General features: G+C 42.1%; 1 protein-coding gene across 1 annotated transcript in view; it reads left to right on the forward strand.

Annotated features, from left to right (window-relative positions):
- The window catches only part of LOC122796890 (anillin-like), a 119,505-nt gene that overhangs the window by 64,301 nt on the left and 37,606 nt on the right, over positions 1 to 17,598 (forward strand). The window lies entirely within an intron of this gene.

Consider the following 17,598-nt stretch of genomic DNA (forward strand, 5'->3'; position numbering starts at 1 on the left):
CCTTAGTTGAAAACTGATTCTCCAAATGCTGTCTCCTCCTTAACCCAAAAAAAAACTTCTACTGTTTTATCCCTACCCAGAAGTCTCCCTCTATTGATTTCACAATCGTATCAAATAATGGCACTGTAATAGTACTAGACACAACTACTAAACTCTTAGGCATAACAATTGACAATAACTTCAACTTTGACTCTTACATAAACTCAACCATCAACTCAGTGAATAGAAAACTTGGTTTCCTCTATATAGGCTAAAACCCTTCCTTACACCTATAGCCAGGACTACTATTGCCCAAACTTGCCTACTTTCCACCCTTCTCTATGCCTCCCCAATTTTTACAAATATATCCAAATACAATCAAAATGAGCTGGCCACTTCTTACAATAACCTTGCCAGATTTGCCACTGGATCCCCATTCCGTACTCACCATTGTCAAAATCTAAGGAAACTAGAATGGTTGGAACTACAAAACCAGCTTCTTTTTCAGCAGCTAACCATCACCCACAAAATCTTGCATCCTACCAATACTCCTGTTCTCTCTCTAACTTGATCAACCCATATAAAATTTAAGTACCCTAAGCTCAGCTAAAAGTTACTAACTGCAACCCTAAAATCCAATAACAAATCGAGTGATTCTGTATTTACTCACAACATTGGAATCTTTTGAAATAAGCTTCCAAGTAATCTTCTGTCCCTTTCATCTACTCCACTGTTCAAAAAGCAACTAAAAACCTTCCTTCACAATGGCTATGTTCATGCACCAATCCTAGCTGAAACTTTTCTTTTTGTCACAACTAACCTTTCTAGTTTACCAAGTTTCTGCTTTAAACTCTGTCAAAAAGTGTCTATTTTTGTCTTGTACCTATTATTGTATATACCAAGTTATATCTCCTTTCCTTGTTCCTTTTTTCCTCCTGTAATGTAAATAAGCCTAACTTAAAGGGTTTTTTTGTTACTATGTATAACCAATTTTTGATTGGTATCCCCTTCTGTTTATATTTACTCATATTAGTTGTATACAGCTGCTGTGGAGCTTTTCTCCCCGGGCCTCTACTGAAAATGGACATATATCCAGCTAGACTAGCCCGGTCAACAAATGTAAAATAAATAAATAAAAGAGCTCGCAATTCAGACATCCGTCTGACAGAAGTATGAGCTAACAAAAGAGCCATCTTCCAAGAACAATGTTGAAGGCAGCTAAAACAGGCTCAAAAGGAGCCCAAGTCAATTTTTCCAGAATGAAATTAAAATCCCAGGGAGGAGGAACAGGCTTCCTGGGAGGTCTAATATTAAGGATGCCTTTAAGAAATTGCTTAGCCACAAATCTAGAAGCTAACAGGAGAGTTGAAGGCAGACTAGCAGAAAGACCTGATAAGTGGGCCTTAATAGAAGAATAGGCCACAGCAACATTGAACAACTCTGACAAATAAGAGAACCAAAGGAACATCCACAGAAAGTGGGTCCAGGTCACGAGAAAAATACCAAATAGAAAACCGCTTTCATTTAGTAGGTTTCTTGGCCTCTTGCAGGACCTGCAGCACGTTCTCAGAAAAAAAGGTGCCTATGAGGGATCAAAACCCTGTCACGCATAGTGTTAAAGCGTGGACAGGTGGGGCTGGATGAGAGAAGACGACTCTTGTGTGAGGCGATCCACCCAGTGAGGTAACTTGTGGTGATTGCCCTTGGCTAGATGCAGAAGTAGAGGGAACCGGTGCTGTCTGGGCCAGCTAGATGCAGAAGTAGAGGGAACCGGTGCTGTCTGGGCCAAAAGGAAGTCACCATCACGATTTCAGGAGCATCCTGTTAATGTCAGAATGAGATGAAGGGGAGGGAATGCATAAGGAAACATCCCCATCCCCTTCCAAGAAAATGAGGGTGTTCACCTTCCATACCAGAGGACCCAGGACTGTGGCACAAAACAGATAAATTTGTTGTCTGTTCCGAGGGAAGGCAAAGAGCCACTTGGAGTACCCCACTGGTAAATAATATCCAGAAACCTACTCCTATGTAGTATCCATTTGTGGGATTGAGTGAAGGACCAGGTCATTGTCTGCCACAATGTTCTGACCTGAAGGAATATAAATTGTCTGAAGAGTCACTTGATGGCCAGATCCCATACCAGAAGTGCCAGCCAACAAAGAAGGCAAGATCTTGTGCCCCCTTGTTTGTTGATATTCCATGTAACAGTGGTATTGTCTGTGAATACCTTGAGGCCCCAGATAGAGGAGAGGATGAAAGGCCTGAAAAGTCAGCATAAGAGCTCTCATCTCTTTGTTGTGCTCCTGCTGAGGCAACCACACTCTCTGAACCCTCAGGAAGCCAAACACTCCCCATCCCACATCTGAAGTCTGTGAACAGATCCTGAGAAGGAAGAGGAGGTCGCAAAGGGAGTCCTGGATTCAGGGATACCTACTAAATCCACCACAGAAGTTCTTTGAGACACTGGAGAAAAGGAACTGTAAAGTTTAGAGGATGCGCATGCTGATGCCACACAGACTTCAGAAACCACTGGAATTTCCTCATGTGGAGTTAGGTCAGAGGGAGCATTGGAATAGTTGAAGCTATGAACCCCAGAGCTCTCAAACTCCCTGGCTGTAATGTAGACCAGGGGAAGAAGAGTTTGAAAGTAAGAAATGAGAGTTGAGGCTTTTTGAGGAGGCAGGGATGCTGGCATTGGCACAGTGTGAATCCCGCAACCCAGAAAGGCATGATCCTGAGAAGGCATCAGGGAAGACTTTTTGAAGTTTATTGTGAGCCCTAGGCTCTGAAGAAAAATGGTAAAACAAAGATTTTTGCAAAAGGACCTCTGGAGAGGATGCCTGAATCAGTAGGTCATCCAAGTAAGGACAGATTTGGATCCCTTGAAGCCAGCAAAAGGCAAATCACAGGAGTGAGGCATTTGGTGAGTGAGGCATTTGGTGAATACCCTTGGGGCAGTAGAAAGGGTAAAGCACAAAACTGAAAATGCCAGGACGCAACAGAGAAACGCAACAATCTCTTGTAAATATGGTGGATCAGAATATGGAGATGAGCATCATTGAGATCCAGAGACACCAGAAAAGCCTAAGGGAGCAAGAGAGGAAAGGGACTTGAAGGGACAACATCCGAAAGGAAGGACTGTCGGGAAGTTGTTCTAGATGAGAGAAGTCTAGAAGCAAAAACACATGGAAGGCAGAGAAGAATAGAGATGGACAGGACACAAAAGGAAGGAAGTTCATGGGGAACAGAAGGCCCTTTGGGAGGATAATGCACAAAGACAAGATGGGTTGGCTCCCAGAATCCTTTGAAACCTAGCCAGTGTGTTGGGAGGTTTCCTGACAAAGATCTTCAGCAGATCACTAGTTTGTGCCAAAGAACTGAAAGACAAATGATGGCAATTCTGTACAAGAGTGGGATGCAGCAGGAAAAAATCCAGGAAGCAGCAACAAGTTACAGTAGCAGGGAAAGTCATGGAGAATTCTTAAACGGCTGGCTACACTTTTTTTTTTTTTTTTTTTTCTGTGTAGGACAAAGTCTGCAGCCTTGCTGGAGTCAGTCAACATAAAGTAGAAGATTTGGGGTAGGACTAAAACTGAATACCTGGACAGTGTCAGGAATCAGAAAAATTACTAGTGAGGCAACCTCAACGGGTCCGCCCTAGATTCAGGACTGTATTTCTCTGACACATCTGGAAGAGAACAGAGAATAGGATTGGCTGTTGCTTATCATAAAGATAGGTGCAGCAGTGGAGGTTCAGGAAAGGAATATAAAAGACTTTGAAAGTACGAAGGAACTTTGTTCCTAACTATGCTGAGGAATGCCCATAAAAGGAGTACTGGAAAGCCTGCACATAAAATACCCCTGCTGAATGACAGAACCTAAGAATTATGGGTGATTCGGAGCTAAACAGGAAGAGAGGAGAAAGAGGAATGTGGGTGGGAACAGGTGGATAGTCAGACAGCATCTGGTTTGTCAGGAAAGGAAGGGTTTAGAATCCCTGCAGTCTGAGGAGTCAGTTTACCACCCTTTTTACCTTTAGAAGGAGGGTGAGATTGCCTATGAACAAAGGCTGGCTTAGAAGGGTTATTTTGTTGAAATTTGGGTATAGGAGAAACTGACCTGTTTAAGCTCTTGTAAAGCTTTTCCTTGTCCTGAAGAGACTTTTAAATAAAACCAGCAGCCACTTCCCCAAACAAGTTTATTATCCAGAGGAGCATCCAACTTGGCCTTAATATCAGGTGAAGATTGAAGCCCAAGCCAAGAATTACCTTCTCAGTGCTGAACCAAAAGCAGCAGTCCTAGAAGAGGCATCTGCTGCATCATAACTACATTTGATAGAATGATGAGCTACTTGAGCAGAAGAGTCCGGAAGATCAGAAAAAGCTGACCAGCATGAGACAGCCATCACATAGAGATATGGGTCTGATAGTTAATAGCTAGGGTAGCTGAAGTATAAATAGTCTTACCCAGCCAATCCATGGTTCTGTTGCTCAGAAGGCAGTAACTTGGATGAAGGAAGCACTTGAGATGGCATATCAGAGGATACAGACACCATAGAGGAGTCAGCAACAGGACTTTTAAACAAAAAAGAACCATCCTCAACCACCCTATAAAACATATCTGACTTTTTGGGAGCAGAGTCTCTAGTGCTTTATAGGCATTGGGGAAAAAACATCCAATAAAGCAGCCAAGACAGAAGGAATGGCCTCTGGTTTAGGCGATTCCATCTGCAGTAACTCCTAGTACCACTTTTGGATATCCGAAACCTGGGCACAATCCCACTTAAAAAAAAAAAAAAATCCATCATTCTAGAGATTGAGGAAATTTCCTTTGGGGGGACAAAGATTATCTAGAGTACGAGAGTCCTCTGATCTGTAGTCTAAAGGAGAAGGTATCTGGGTAGAATAAGCAAAGGATTCCTCATTAAAATCCACCTCTTCCTAAGAAGAATTCAGTTCTGTGGGCCTTTTGGGGGAAGAAGAGGACCAAGGAGGAGCAGGCACAGAAATCCCTTGTGGAGGCTTTAATGACCGTAAAGCATTACGTAACCCCTGGGTAAAGGCCTGTCACTCGCTTTGTGGAGCTCTAGGAGCAGAGGAAACCTTGTTTTCAATTTTTTTTCAAGAGGACCTCTGTCCTAGAAATCTGAGAAGGCCGTGACCTCAGGATGGCATTCCACAACTGTAGTAGGAACTTCTTCCTAAAAAGAAACTGCGGAACCCCCTAGACCCTTTGGAAACAATCAACCGTGGTGCCCCCTGAACACCCAAAATGAATATCTGCAAAGCTTCCTCGGATGTGCTGTCCGCCAGATCCTCGCCTTCCTCCAACCCAGACGCGGTAGAGGAATCGGACAATACAACCAGGCGAGTTTCCATGTTTTGTAATAACCTGTGGAGAAACTCCTGGCAGAGGCTGAACAGCAGAAGATTCCAGTCTTGCCTTTTGTACCTTCTTCCTGAATGGCTGACCCTTGGAGGCAGGAAGTTCCATCGATAGTATCTTTAGCAAGAAGCTTAAAGTGGTGGTTCTCCAAGATAAAATGAAAGGGAAGAAAGCCTACTACGAAGAGTTTTGGGGACAAAAGCCTGACAAATTGAACAAGACTTAAGGTCATGAGCAGCTCCTAGGGAAAAAGACTCTCATCGTGCTGGTCTTTATGGGGAATCGGTCTCCCACACTGGCATTTATCTTTCCTGGATAACATGAAACCCCCAAACATCACAAAACCATCAGAGCAAAAAACCCAACTAGGTACATCTGCAACAGTGAGGACTTCAGCAAACAGGAGTAATCTACTGAATGCGAATATACAGAGGAACAAAAAAAAAATGGATGGAGGTAATGGACTGGTTTAAAAACAATATTCAGACTGGTGGCAAAAGTTGATGATGGTACGCCTGAAAGTCCCCTTTATGCCCTCCCTATGCAAGGAGCGAGTTGGTGACATTCAGTATACCTTTAAAGCAACTGTAGACTTTGGTAAACTGGCCAGATGGTGGGCTTCATAACAGGGAATCCCATTTGTAACGAATACTGCAGTGGTGAATATAAGAACATCCTCCTGTCCTGTCCTTTTCCAGTAGGGTACACTGTGGATGCATTTCAAAGACAAAAAACATCTTCAGCACACGTCTGTACAAACCATCTTGTATGACATACAGTTCTAATAAATCTGTAATACAAGCATCTTGTATAGATCACAAATGGCATATAATTAGCTGGCAGTATCTCCTTTTGTTACATACCTATATCTTTAAGGTCCATGATTCATTCCATGACCTTGCAGATATGGATAATCAGGCTAATATGTCTGTAGTTCCTGGGGTCAGTAGAAGCACAACTGTTTTGAAAGAGGATAAGGGTGGCAGTTTTCCATTTGGCTGGGATGAAGCCGGTGCAAGGTGGGGGACAGGTGGAAGGAATGTCATGGGGATATGTGTGGTGGGGACAGGGGAGTGAAGTTTTCAGTCTGCTAACAGGTTTGCTATGTCCATAGACTCATTGTATGTGGTATCATTAACTACCAGTTCAGAGCAAATCTGGGTCTTGCCTTTTAGACTACAGATGCAACTTAAAAATGCCTTGTAGTTGTCCTTGGTTGAGGATGCAAATCTGGATTCATAGTTTGCGTCACAAGGTCTTATTTGCTTGTTTAAGCTGAGTAGGGAGTGTTTCCAGTTTAGGACACGCTCCTCTTACTTTTGGACTACAATTTCTTCCTCTTATTGTAAAGCCTGTTAATGGCAGTTATCCACCAGGCAGGTTTGATCTTCCTTGAAGAGCTTGTTTTTGTCCTATCTCGGGTACAGCAGCGTCAATGTGGTTATACAGGTGTTTATAAAAAGCATTGGTGTAGAACTTGGCATAGTTGCCAATTTCATCCGGGGGGGGGGGGGGTGCAGTGAAGCTATTCTCACTTATAAGGATATAATCCGCTTTGGATAAGCGTGCTTTTTTTTATTATTTATTTATTTTAGTTGCTGCTGGGGGTGGGGGTTCCAGTGTGATGGTTAATTCGAATGAGACTCTTATTATGGTCAGATCTGACAAGGGAATACCTCCCAGTGGGGGTGCTACAGCGGCCCTCCCATATTGGTAAGCACCAGATCCAAGATGTTGATGCCCCTAGGTGGGGTGTCCACCAGCTGGTCCGGGGTGTTTGAGTTAATGAACTCTAGGAACGCTTGAGTAAGTGAGTTTGAGCACAAGTAATTTACCCAGTCAGTGGATGGGTAATCACTCAGAACCATGGTGTTTGGCTGTATCTTGATGGATTCCAGTAGATCCAAGTAGGCAGAGTGGGTGTCTTGATTCATGGAAGAGGTCCTGTAGCTAGCAATGACTTGAATATGTGTCCTAACAGTTGGCTGCACCTAAAGTGTCTCCAGGGAATCATACTGTTTAACCAATCTGGGGGTGTATTTATCTTTTAAAGGAAGCAGTGCATCAATATTCATTAAGCATTCATGCCTTCCGTTTGTGGTCTGCATGTGTGGTAGGAGGTGTAATCCGGTATGGCTGAGGTGCCCTCTTCAGTCTGTAACCAAGTTTGCATGACTGTAGAGATGTTGGGCGTCTTCCAAGGTGAGGACTGCTTTCGGGGTGAGTGCAATTTCATGCGTTCAGCAGCATATAACCTTGGTTGTTGTTTGATTAAATTTTTACATCGGGATTTTGTCCTTGTGACATTGCCTAAAAAGGCACTATGGGGATGGCAAGAGCCTGGCAAAACATTGAGGTCTATTGATCATGTCATCCAGGCTAGCAGAAACTGTATCTGCTTAGAATAACACCAGAAACTAAGCCAATTATTGAAGTCATTTATTTTCTGTTTATTTTGTAAAGGTATCATGCTAGGCGAGAGTAATATGCTGTTCAAAGCTAGGGACATACATGCATCTGACACACAATCAGAGCTCAATTATGCCTGTTTTCACACCAACATGTACTGTGACCGAATAATAATGGTACTTGAGAGAGTGCTTGCGTGACCTGACTAATCCTGGCACCAGAAAGACAACAGACTATGACATTCTCCTTGTTCAGCCTGGTGAGGGGGGGCATCTGTGCATCTCACTATAGAGTCTGCTTTGACTAAAATATTTGGAGTGGATGTGCATTGTTTTTATGGGCTTTGGTGACACGCTTCTGCTTGTGTCATTATGTGCATTGGGTGTTTATGGTTGGTTTAGTATGTGTGTGTTTTGGGGGTCTCTGGTGTTGAGGTAGACCCCCCCTTTGAGTACTTTAGAATGGGAACATGGGCTAATTTATTGGCTAGGCTTATAAGGGCCTCAGGACCAGTAGCCTAGTAACTTGCTACTTGTTGGTCTATGTGCATAGTTGGGCTGACAAGCCGCTGTGAATTGTACGAGAGAGCTGTGATTCCAGATTCATAATGTAGGTGCATCTCTCACAAATGGCACAGGAATGATTCAGAAGTAGGGTTGTCAGTGCACATTAGGCAGTTGCTACACTGCCTCCGTAGACATGTTAACCTGGCTCGTTGGAAAAAAGGAGGGAAACTGACAATTCATGGTCGTAAGAATAATATTGGTCTGGCTGTAACAGTTGAAGAGGGGATACAGCAGGTATTACTAAGTCTAGGCGTGAAGAGTTATGGTTTAGGAGAGCAGGCATCTATATTTGGCAAGCCCTCTGCACAGTAGTGTGTGATATGCAAACAGGCACAAACCGGTTCAAACACCAGCTTTTTAAAACAGAAAAACAGCAAAACGGCCAAAGTTCAAATTATTCAGTCAAAATGCCCCAAACGGAGTCCTGCAACAATAACTCTAGCTAGATCGGTCCAAACTGTACCTTCCTGCTACGAGGTCACAGGGGAGTCTCTCCAAAAAACTTTAACAGACAAGGGGAGTAGCAATCTGCTGCCTTTGCCCTCTTCACCCCCCCCCCCACTCGAGTCCGTCCTATTCAGGATGCCCCCTTCTCATTTTTTACACTTCCTTGACTTGATCCTGTGAACCAGTATCATGCAGTCCGTCTCTTGTCTTTTGAAGAGCTGTAAAACCACTAGTCATACATCCATCCCCAATAGACCTTTGTGGTAGCACCGTACAGTGTAGTGTGGGTTGATCAAGGTCATATAGAATGAAAATATCACCTCTGTTTCTGGAATTTATGCCCTGAGGTATACCATTGCATTACACCTCCTGCTGTTATCCCCCCCCCCCCCCAACTACTCCTCCTCTTGTTTATCCAGTCAGTGTGTGATCAATGCCCCCAAATACTTTTCCTGCTCTGTTACCATCAGTTCTGCTCAAGTCAACTGATTAGGTCCAAATGCTGTGGATGTGAAGCAATGTTAACTGCCATCTTTCTGGCCCCCTTCATACTTTTCAAATCTTCTAGACTCCTCTCCTCAACCTCCACTGCTGCAGCTATCTTTATGATGAACAAAATAGTCAATCCTATTCTGTTCTCTTCCAGATATGTCAGAGAAATACAGTCCTGAATCTAGGGCAGACTGGTTTGCCTCACTAGTAATTTTTCTGATTCCTGACACTGTCCAGGTATTTAGTTTTGGTCCTACCCCAATTCTTTTGCTTTATGTTGTCAGACTCCAGCAAGGCTGCAGACTTTGTCCTACACAGAAGTGTAGCCAGCTGTTCGTTAAGAATTCTCCATGGCTTTCCCTTCCACTGTTAAAGTTGTTGCCGTTTCCTGGATGTTTTCCTGCTGCACCTCACCTTGTACAGGATTGCCATCCTTTGTCTTTCAGTTCTTTGGCACTTTAACTAGTGATCTGTTGGAAGATCTTTGTCAGGAAACCTCCCAACACACTGGCTAGATTTCAAAGGATTCTGGGAGCCAACCCATCTGGTCTTTGTGCATTATCCTCCCTCTGTTCCCCATGAACTTCCTTTTGTGTCCTGTCCTCCTGTCCATCTCTATTCTTCTCTGCCTTCCACCATGTGTTTTTGCTTTAAGATTGAAGCAAAGCTTTCATTTAATACTTCTGCTCTTTCCCTCTCTCTAGTATTTTATGATCCTGTTATCTTTGTGGCAACTTCTGTCCCACCTCTTTTTTACAATGTGCCTTTCCTTGCTTTCCTTCTGCTAACTCTCAGCACAACTTTGTGCCTGCCCTTATCATTGTTGCTGCCTTTTACTAGCTGGGGTAAAAATTTCATGGCCATGTTACCTTCAGAACTGCTGTGGAGTCTTTTCCTTGCTTAAGGAAATTCTTTTTCAGCTGAGTGTTTCTGAAGAGTGACCTTTCTGAAAGTATGCAGTATAGTAGTAGTTTCTGACAAAGGGCTGCTACTTGTCTTTGGTGCTATGGGACAGTGCCTTACAGATGACTTAGCTTTGCAAACAAAATCTTTTGCTTAAAATATTTGCAGAAAAATGGCCTTAATCAGCTGTAGTATTTCTTGTTAAATTTAACCAAAGCAAAAGAAGCTGAGTAGTTAACTATCTCTTATGTTTTTATATTTCTTTGCTCGAATTACAGCAATTTTGCCATGACCTCTCTTAGCATTTTGTCTCACTGTTCACTAGCTGAAATTCACGTGGCCTTCTTTGTGTGCCCCATTATATTACTGTGAAAGGCGCAGATACAGTAGCATAAAAGCACAGAATGCCTTATTCTTATAGGCAACAGTGATGCCATTGTCTGGGAATGAAGTACCACTCTTAATGAGAGGCTGAAGTAGTTGACACTAGAATGTTAACTGCAGTTATTTTCCTGTGCTATAGTGTGCTTAGAAGGCAACTTTGTGCAGAGATGGAGTACATCTTGTGTCTCTGGGCAGTCAGGATTCACTATGGTAGCATGCCCCGAGAAACCTGGTCTAGCACTGTATGGCAGGCGCAGTTCTTTGCCACAGAATTCAGCATCCTGAAACCTTTTCTGGTGTGCTGCAACATTATTGCATAAAGGTGACAAGCATTGCACTGCAATATAGTGACTTGTTGCTTGTTCAGGAGCTTCTTGGGTGCAATTTTATTGTAAAAATTTGAATTGCTCTTGTGCAGTAGTTGCTGCATCCCACCCTATTCATTTTCCCATGTTTTCTTGGGTACGTGTTAGCCCGTTTTCAAGACAAAATTATTTCTGGACCAGTGGAGCTGCAGTTTTGTCTGTTTGAAATGTATTTAAGGGAATTGACTGTTCTGGTTTACCTATATTTGTACAGTTTTTCCAGATATCCGAGACTGTGCTGACAAGTATTTGAAACCTGTGTGCCTGTGTATTCTAACAGAAATAAAGCAGCAGAATTTTAACTTTTAGTTGTGTAAAGTTTGCACTCCTGTGGACATGTCTGGCATTTAGCATAGAGGATTAAGGCTATGAGCAGTTAATGAGCTGCTTCCTGTGGTTCAGCTTTCTTTCCCTCAGCCTTAATTTGCCTACTGTGTGACCTTGAGCAAGTCAGTCAGGCAGTACTTTGGGGCAGTTGGGGAATTTTGGCTGGGCTTAATGCCTAGTAACTTCTGATTTATCTTACAAAATGTCAGCTAGGGTGTGGAACAGAGAACCATGTCCTAACTTGATGATGTGGAACATTCTCAAGCCTTAAAAACACTTTTGTTAAATTTGCAGTAAAATACCAAAGTGCAGTTACTGGATTTCATATTGGCTATAATTACTTTTTGTCCCATCTCCACAGTAACTTCTCTGCTTGCAGGTAGGTGACTTCATCTAATGCACACTGGGCAAACTTCATTTACTTGAATGCTGTTTGCGTTGGTCTAACCTGTTAACAGTACATTTGCCAGGAGAATTTCCAATTTAATGACTTGCTTTCTTCACATTTTTATATAGAAATAGCAAATGCAAGAGAGGATTGTGCCCCCCTCCCCAAATCTGTCAAATCACCATGGCAGCAAAGGTCTAAGTTCTGTTGGCTAGCAAGTCCTTTCCATTTATCTTGCCAACCGACAATAAAACAAAGGCAGGCCAACTTGGCTTCAATGCATTGGTGGTGGGGTGGCATTACAGCACTACTCTTCCTTGCAGAAAGTACGGTGGTATAAAATCTTGCCATAATAGTAGATGTTCTCCTGTTTTAAAATATTGCTACAGTGAAGAGAAGGGATCTTCCACCTCGGATAGCACAATGCTGTGCCAGTATGCTATAGCTTAACTATTTTGTATATGCCGTATGTCACACTTAGTTTCCCACACAGTATGTCGAGCATAAAAGGGATATACAGATGCAGCTCCCCAGAACTGAATTGCTGCAGACTGGAGTAATCTCCATAGGACAAAGGAGCCCATGCGCATCCAGAAGGGAAAAATGCAGAAGGTGAAACCTTCAGCCAGAAGGGAATCTAAAATAAAAAATGGAACAAACAAGAGGGGGGTGGAGGGAGGGAGAGAATACTACAACAGAGAAGAGAAGGACACAATTGTATTATGCCCTTCTACATCACTATTGTAGTATTCTAAATAGAAGGGAGAGTAAAAAAGCTCATGAAACAATGGGAGGTGGAAGGCTCAGAAGAGCTCTCAAATCCATATAAAATGGTTCTAGCAAAACCTGCTCTAGCCCTAGAAACCATACCCAACTTATGCTTAGTAAAGGTATGTAGTGAAGACCAAGTAGCAGTTTCATGGATGGAACTGGTTTCCAATGCCTTGAGGAAGGCACCAGAAGAGGCAACAACTCTAGTAGAATGACTTCTAACAGAAGTAGACCGAGATTTACCATGAAAAGTATAATTTAATGAAAGGAAAAGGCTTTAGATATCAAGGAAGAGATCCATCTGGTGAGCTAACCTGTGGTGATTTCCCCTGGCCAGATGCATGAAGAGGGGGAACCAATGTTGTCTTTGCCAAAAGGAAGTCATGAGCAAGATTTTTGAGAGTCCAGCTGAATCTTCTGCAGGACTCTTTGAAGTAGAGGAAGAACAGAGAAAGCATAAAGAAATATCCCCTTCCAAGGAAAACAAAGGGTGTCCATCTTTCTCGTCAAATGGAATGGTACTCTGGAACAGAAGAGAGGAAGTTACCTGTTCAGAAGGGAGGCAAAAGGATCTACCCGAGGTATACCCAACTGATGGACAATGTCCGGAAACATGTCTCCTGTGAAGCATACATTCATGATCTTGTGTTGGACCTGCTTAGAGTCTCTGTTACTAGACTGTGCTCTGAAGGAATGTATACTGCTTGAAGAGTTAACTGATAACTGAACCTAAAATAGATGAGGTGGAAAATTTGCCTTCAGAATCAGGAGGTCAGAAATAACCTGACAAGCCTGAGTAAGTAAGGCCAGAGCATACCTGGTCGTATAGGTCTGGTAACAGCCCTGAAGGCCCATTAGAGTCAGGAACTATGGTAAAATTACTACTATTAAGAAGTGTTACTGTTGCACCAAGGGAGTGGTATATATTGCAACCTGTATGGTATGTGAGGGGTACTATGTGGAGAAGACAATTAGAGCCCTCAGGCAAAGAATATATCAACACAACTATGATATACTAAAAAACAAAGAAACCAATGCTTTATTTAAGCATATAAAAGTACATCCGACACATTATTTTAAATGTTTTGTACTTGAACAAGTAGACCTGGGTCCACGAGGGGGGCCCGATGATGACTTCCTTGAATATTTAGAGCTCAAGTGACAGATTAAATTAAATGCATGTCAACCACCTGGGCTCAATGACAAGTTATCCATTAGTTCTGTATTAAAACTAAAATCAGCTTTTTTTTAATGTGATTTTATTAAAGATCTGTGTTTTAAATCATACTTCAATACACAATACATTAATGTCTATGTGGTTGGTAGGTGGCAATTGGTGTGTTGTAGTGGGCAGTTACTGTGATTGTGTTACCGTCTTTTTAAACTGCTTAATTATTTTACAGGAAATGTTTGCTTTGTCAACCAATGGCTGTTAGGGTATTTAAATATGGCATTTTCTGTTTGTTCTTGTTCTGATGAAGTCTTGTGATTTTGACGAAAGCGCTTAACTTTTTTCAAAAATTTTCTGGATTTAGTGCTGCAGTGTTCCTTTGGTGATCCTCTTCATATATTTTTACTTGGTTTTGGTGTTTGTTGTTTCTATGGTCGTGTAGGTCTGGTAACAGCCCTGAAGGTCAAAGTAGAAGTGTAAACCTTCTGATCAGAAGGCAAAAGTTTTGGAAGAGGGCAAGAGCCTAGGTTTGTCAGAAGAGTGACACCATGGCAGGATCAGAAGGGCATTTTCTGTCCGGTTTCTTAGGAGAAGGAGGCTGAGAATTGGGATATTTTGGAAGCAGCAATGAAAGTGTGTCTAGGCAGCCAACACAGAAGGAACTGCCAATTTAATTTTATTTCATTTCTTTTTCCTTGGGAGAAGCCACCTGAAGCAACTTAAAATATCTTTTGAATGCCATACATTTGAGAAGAATCCCACTTAAGTATTCCATCATCCTAGCAGTTGTTTCCAAAGGACAATTCCTCACAAGGAGACTGTGCTCGCAGACTCCTCTTCATCAGAACCATAAGCCAAAGTTGAAGGCATCTGTGAAGAATAGGACAAAGACCCCTCATCAGACACTGAATCCTCATTTTTTGAGGATCCTTAGGATGGACAGAAACATGCTTCATTTTTTGTCTCTTCTTGGAAGGGACATCTGCTGTAAGAAATACTGGAGGTTCCAACCCTTGGTGAGATTTGATAAGAGAACACAGGACCTCCAGGCACCATGGGATAGGGGTTAGCCTCGAGCCAGTAAAAGCTCTTGAGCTTTAGTTTCGGCCGAGTCCCATCCAGCAAGAATGTAGGCGAGATGGACTACAAACATGGAATGTTATTGTAAGTGCATAACTTCTTTTTCGTGGTGTATGGGGAATATAACTCCACACTGACCTTTTCCCTTCTTGCATGACATGAACTCTAGGTAGCAAAAGTGGAAGTCCAAAAAAAAAACACACCCCGACAGGGCACTTAGCTGGCAACAAGGTATTCAGACCAACTAGCAATAATGGTATTCTAACTGGTGGCAATGAAGTTCTGGGTAGCTCCATCCATAAATCTGTTTCTATGCCCTATGTTCTGAGCGGGGAGCATAAGTAACGTATGGCGCATACTAGATCATTTGGTTTTCTGGCTGTCCTGGGTGGGATATCCATTATGTTGTTTATCTAGAAGGGTGTTAATACTGGATTCCTCAGTGGTACACATTCCTGACATCCGTTAAAGGGCTTGGGGTTTACCTTTGTTCTGCTCTGGCAACTTCAGCTCATGGTCTTAATAGATTCCTTAAGGCTGCTGGCAGTTTTGTGAGGATCGACCCAAGAATATGATTAAAACATACAAAGTGTTGTATGACTCTAGTCTTCCCTCTCTGGTACTGATAATGTCTGTGTATACTGCAATATGGAAATGACTTCTTATGCCTCCTTCCTTAGGACTTTAGGTTTTGTGTGACCTACTCTGTGTAATGCAGGAAAATGTGGAGTTGCCTTGGAGTGCAATTTCTTTACTGTCAACAGTTCTTGATTTTTTTTTTTTACATGCAGGTTACCGGAGTAGACCCTTTTGGTGGTCCTCTTGTCTCTGGATACAATTGTGAGAGAACTAGGATTCTGGCTACTGTGACCTTTGAGTAAGACAGGCAAGTTATTGAGGCATGAGAGAGTGAACTATGTGGTTAGGTAATCCACCGCTGGCAGCAATGAATTGGAGCCCTTTGTCTTATCACAGTAAGCTCATCTTTTGGAGTGAGACTCCATGGCTCTGAGCTATTATTGGAATTGGGTGTTCAATACCAGATTCTTTAGCTTTTACTGTGTTTTAGGGCCATTGAAGGCATGGAGACTGCATGTCAGAAAAGCACAGATGTCCATAGTATCCACAGTGACCCTATTTCATGATCCTCCTTTCGACATTATTGGAACAAGTAAAGCAGCAGGTACTGGCAGTTCGCCGGTGAAGTGACTGGACTGTTAATTCTGTGACCCAAAACATTTAAAAATATGACTGAAAATACAGGAGAAGAGTGAATGTCAAACATACTTTCTTTGCAGTGGGTGCAATCCCGAACTTGAATATGCCATCACTAAGATCTTCATAACTTGGAGAAATGGTAACCTCTATTTGGTTGTTCATGTTCTGCATTCTGGGTCCTGACTGGTCTGACACCAGTGTATGCTAGCACTCCATCCTGGGTTGTCTTTACATTTGCTGAGTATATAAAGGTAGACCACCCATATATACCCTTGGCACAGCCTTGATGCTTGTCATGGAGTGCTTTCACTTGTTTTTAGGTTTACAGCTATTTTAGTGCCTTTTTAAAATCTGTATTGGATTAAAAAAAAAAATCAGAATATTTTAGTACCTTGTATTGATGTAAGGAAGAAGTCACAAAAGATTTGCATGGGATTTGACATCAGATGAACCAAAATCTTTTGTAGAATTAATGCAGTATAAAAAAAAAAACTCTTGCAATTTAGTGTGCATTTTTTTCGTTGGTCTCATTTCTGTAACTGTCATTCATGAATCCTCCATGACTGTTTTGCCTTTGGGGGTTTGGTAGAGGAATGGAAGGGGTGTAGCAGAAGTACTGCTTCAGGAATAGAACGGAATAGAACAAACTTGGAAATGCAATTGATTTCATTTAAAACTTTGCTCTATTTCAGAAATACTGTGTTACAACATGGTGGTTCAAAGCTGGGTATTTTTTCCATGCTGTTTTTGTGTGAAAGTCTGTAGTTAAGGCTGTGTTTTACTCAATCCTCTGTGTCTAGGTTTATTATTATAGTTGTTGACTTATGGTAGTGTCGAAGGTAAATTGCTCATCACCTGTATCAGAAGTTTGCCTACATTTCACCTGTGCCGTGTAAGTGGCCTGCTTTTGATACTTGGAAAATAACGGAAAGACATTTTAAATCTGTCCCATACGAGTACCATTGTAAAACCTGTTGTTGTGTCTTTTGGCTTTTCCCGATTAGGGGTCGCCACAGCGGAACTCCGGTCCGCTAATGATTGCCAGTAGATTTTTACGTGCAGAGTTGCCAGTCCTGACGCACAGCCTTCAACGAAGGTACACCCATTCAGGCATGTCTCCACACGAAGACGCTAGCTGAGAATCGAACAGGACAACGTCTTACTGTGAGGCGACAACGCTACCGCAGCACCACCACTGCAGTCATCTTGGAAACTTTGCTTGGTTGCTGTTTGTTACCAAGGCCAAAGGTTCACGTATCTCTTCACATTGTTGGTGTATTTTCAGTGGTTTTGGGCAGGACAACATTTGTCATTCTAGCAACAAATAATTTTGTGATTTAATTCTTAATTTCTAACTATATTGCTTTTATTTTCAGAGTGAAATAGTTAAAAACTGAGATACTTACAAAAAAGTCTGTTAGTGTGATTGAAATCTGTTTTGCATCTTGTGTGTCTTGGATTCAAATAAGCTATGATAAACTATTATAAATGACATTTCTTCCATAATTCTGAGAATTTTCCCCCAAATTTTGCTTTGGTTATTTTAAACTAAAGCTTGCCTTATGTTAAAGGTTAAAAAGATTTTTTTTAAGTTTTTGTCACTTTTGTTTAACTTTGGGGCAATGACATGCCCCCTTTGAGATTTTGTCCATGTGGTTTATTTTTGAGAACTAAGTGCCCAGAAAAGAACCCTGGGAAACTGAAGGTTGCGGC

Source organism: Protopterus annectens, chromosome 3.part0, assembly GCF_019279795.1.
Source record: "Protopterus annectens isolate FY-2018-M chromosome 3.part0, PAN1.0, whole genome shotgun sequence".
Classification (NCBI taxonomy): domain Eukaryota; kingdom Metazoa; phylum Chordata; order Ceratodontiformes; family Protopteridae; genus Protopterus; species Protopterus annectens.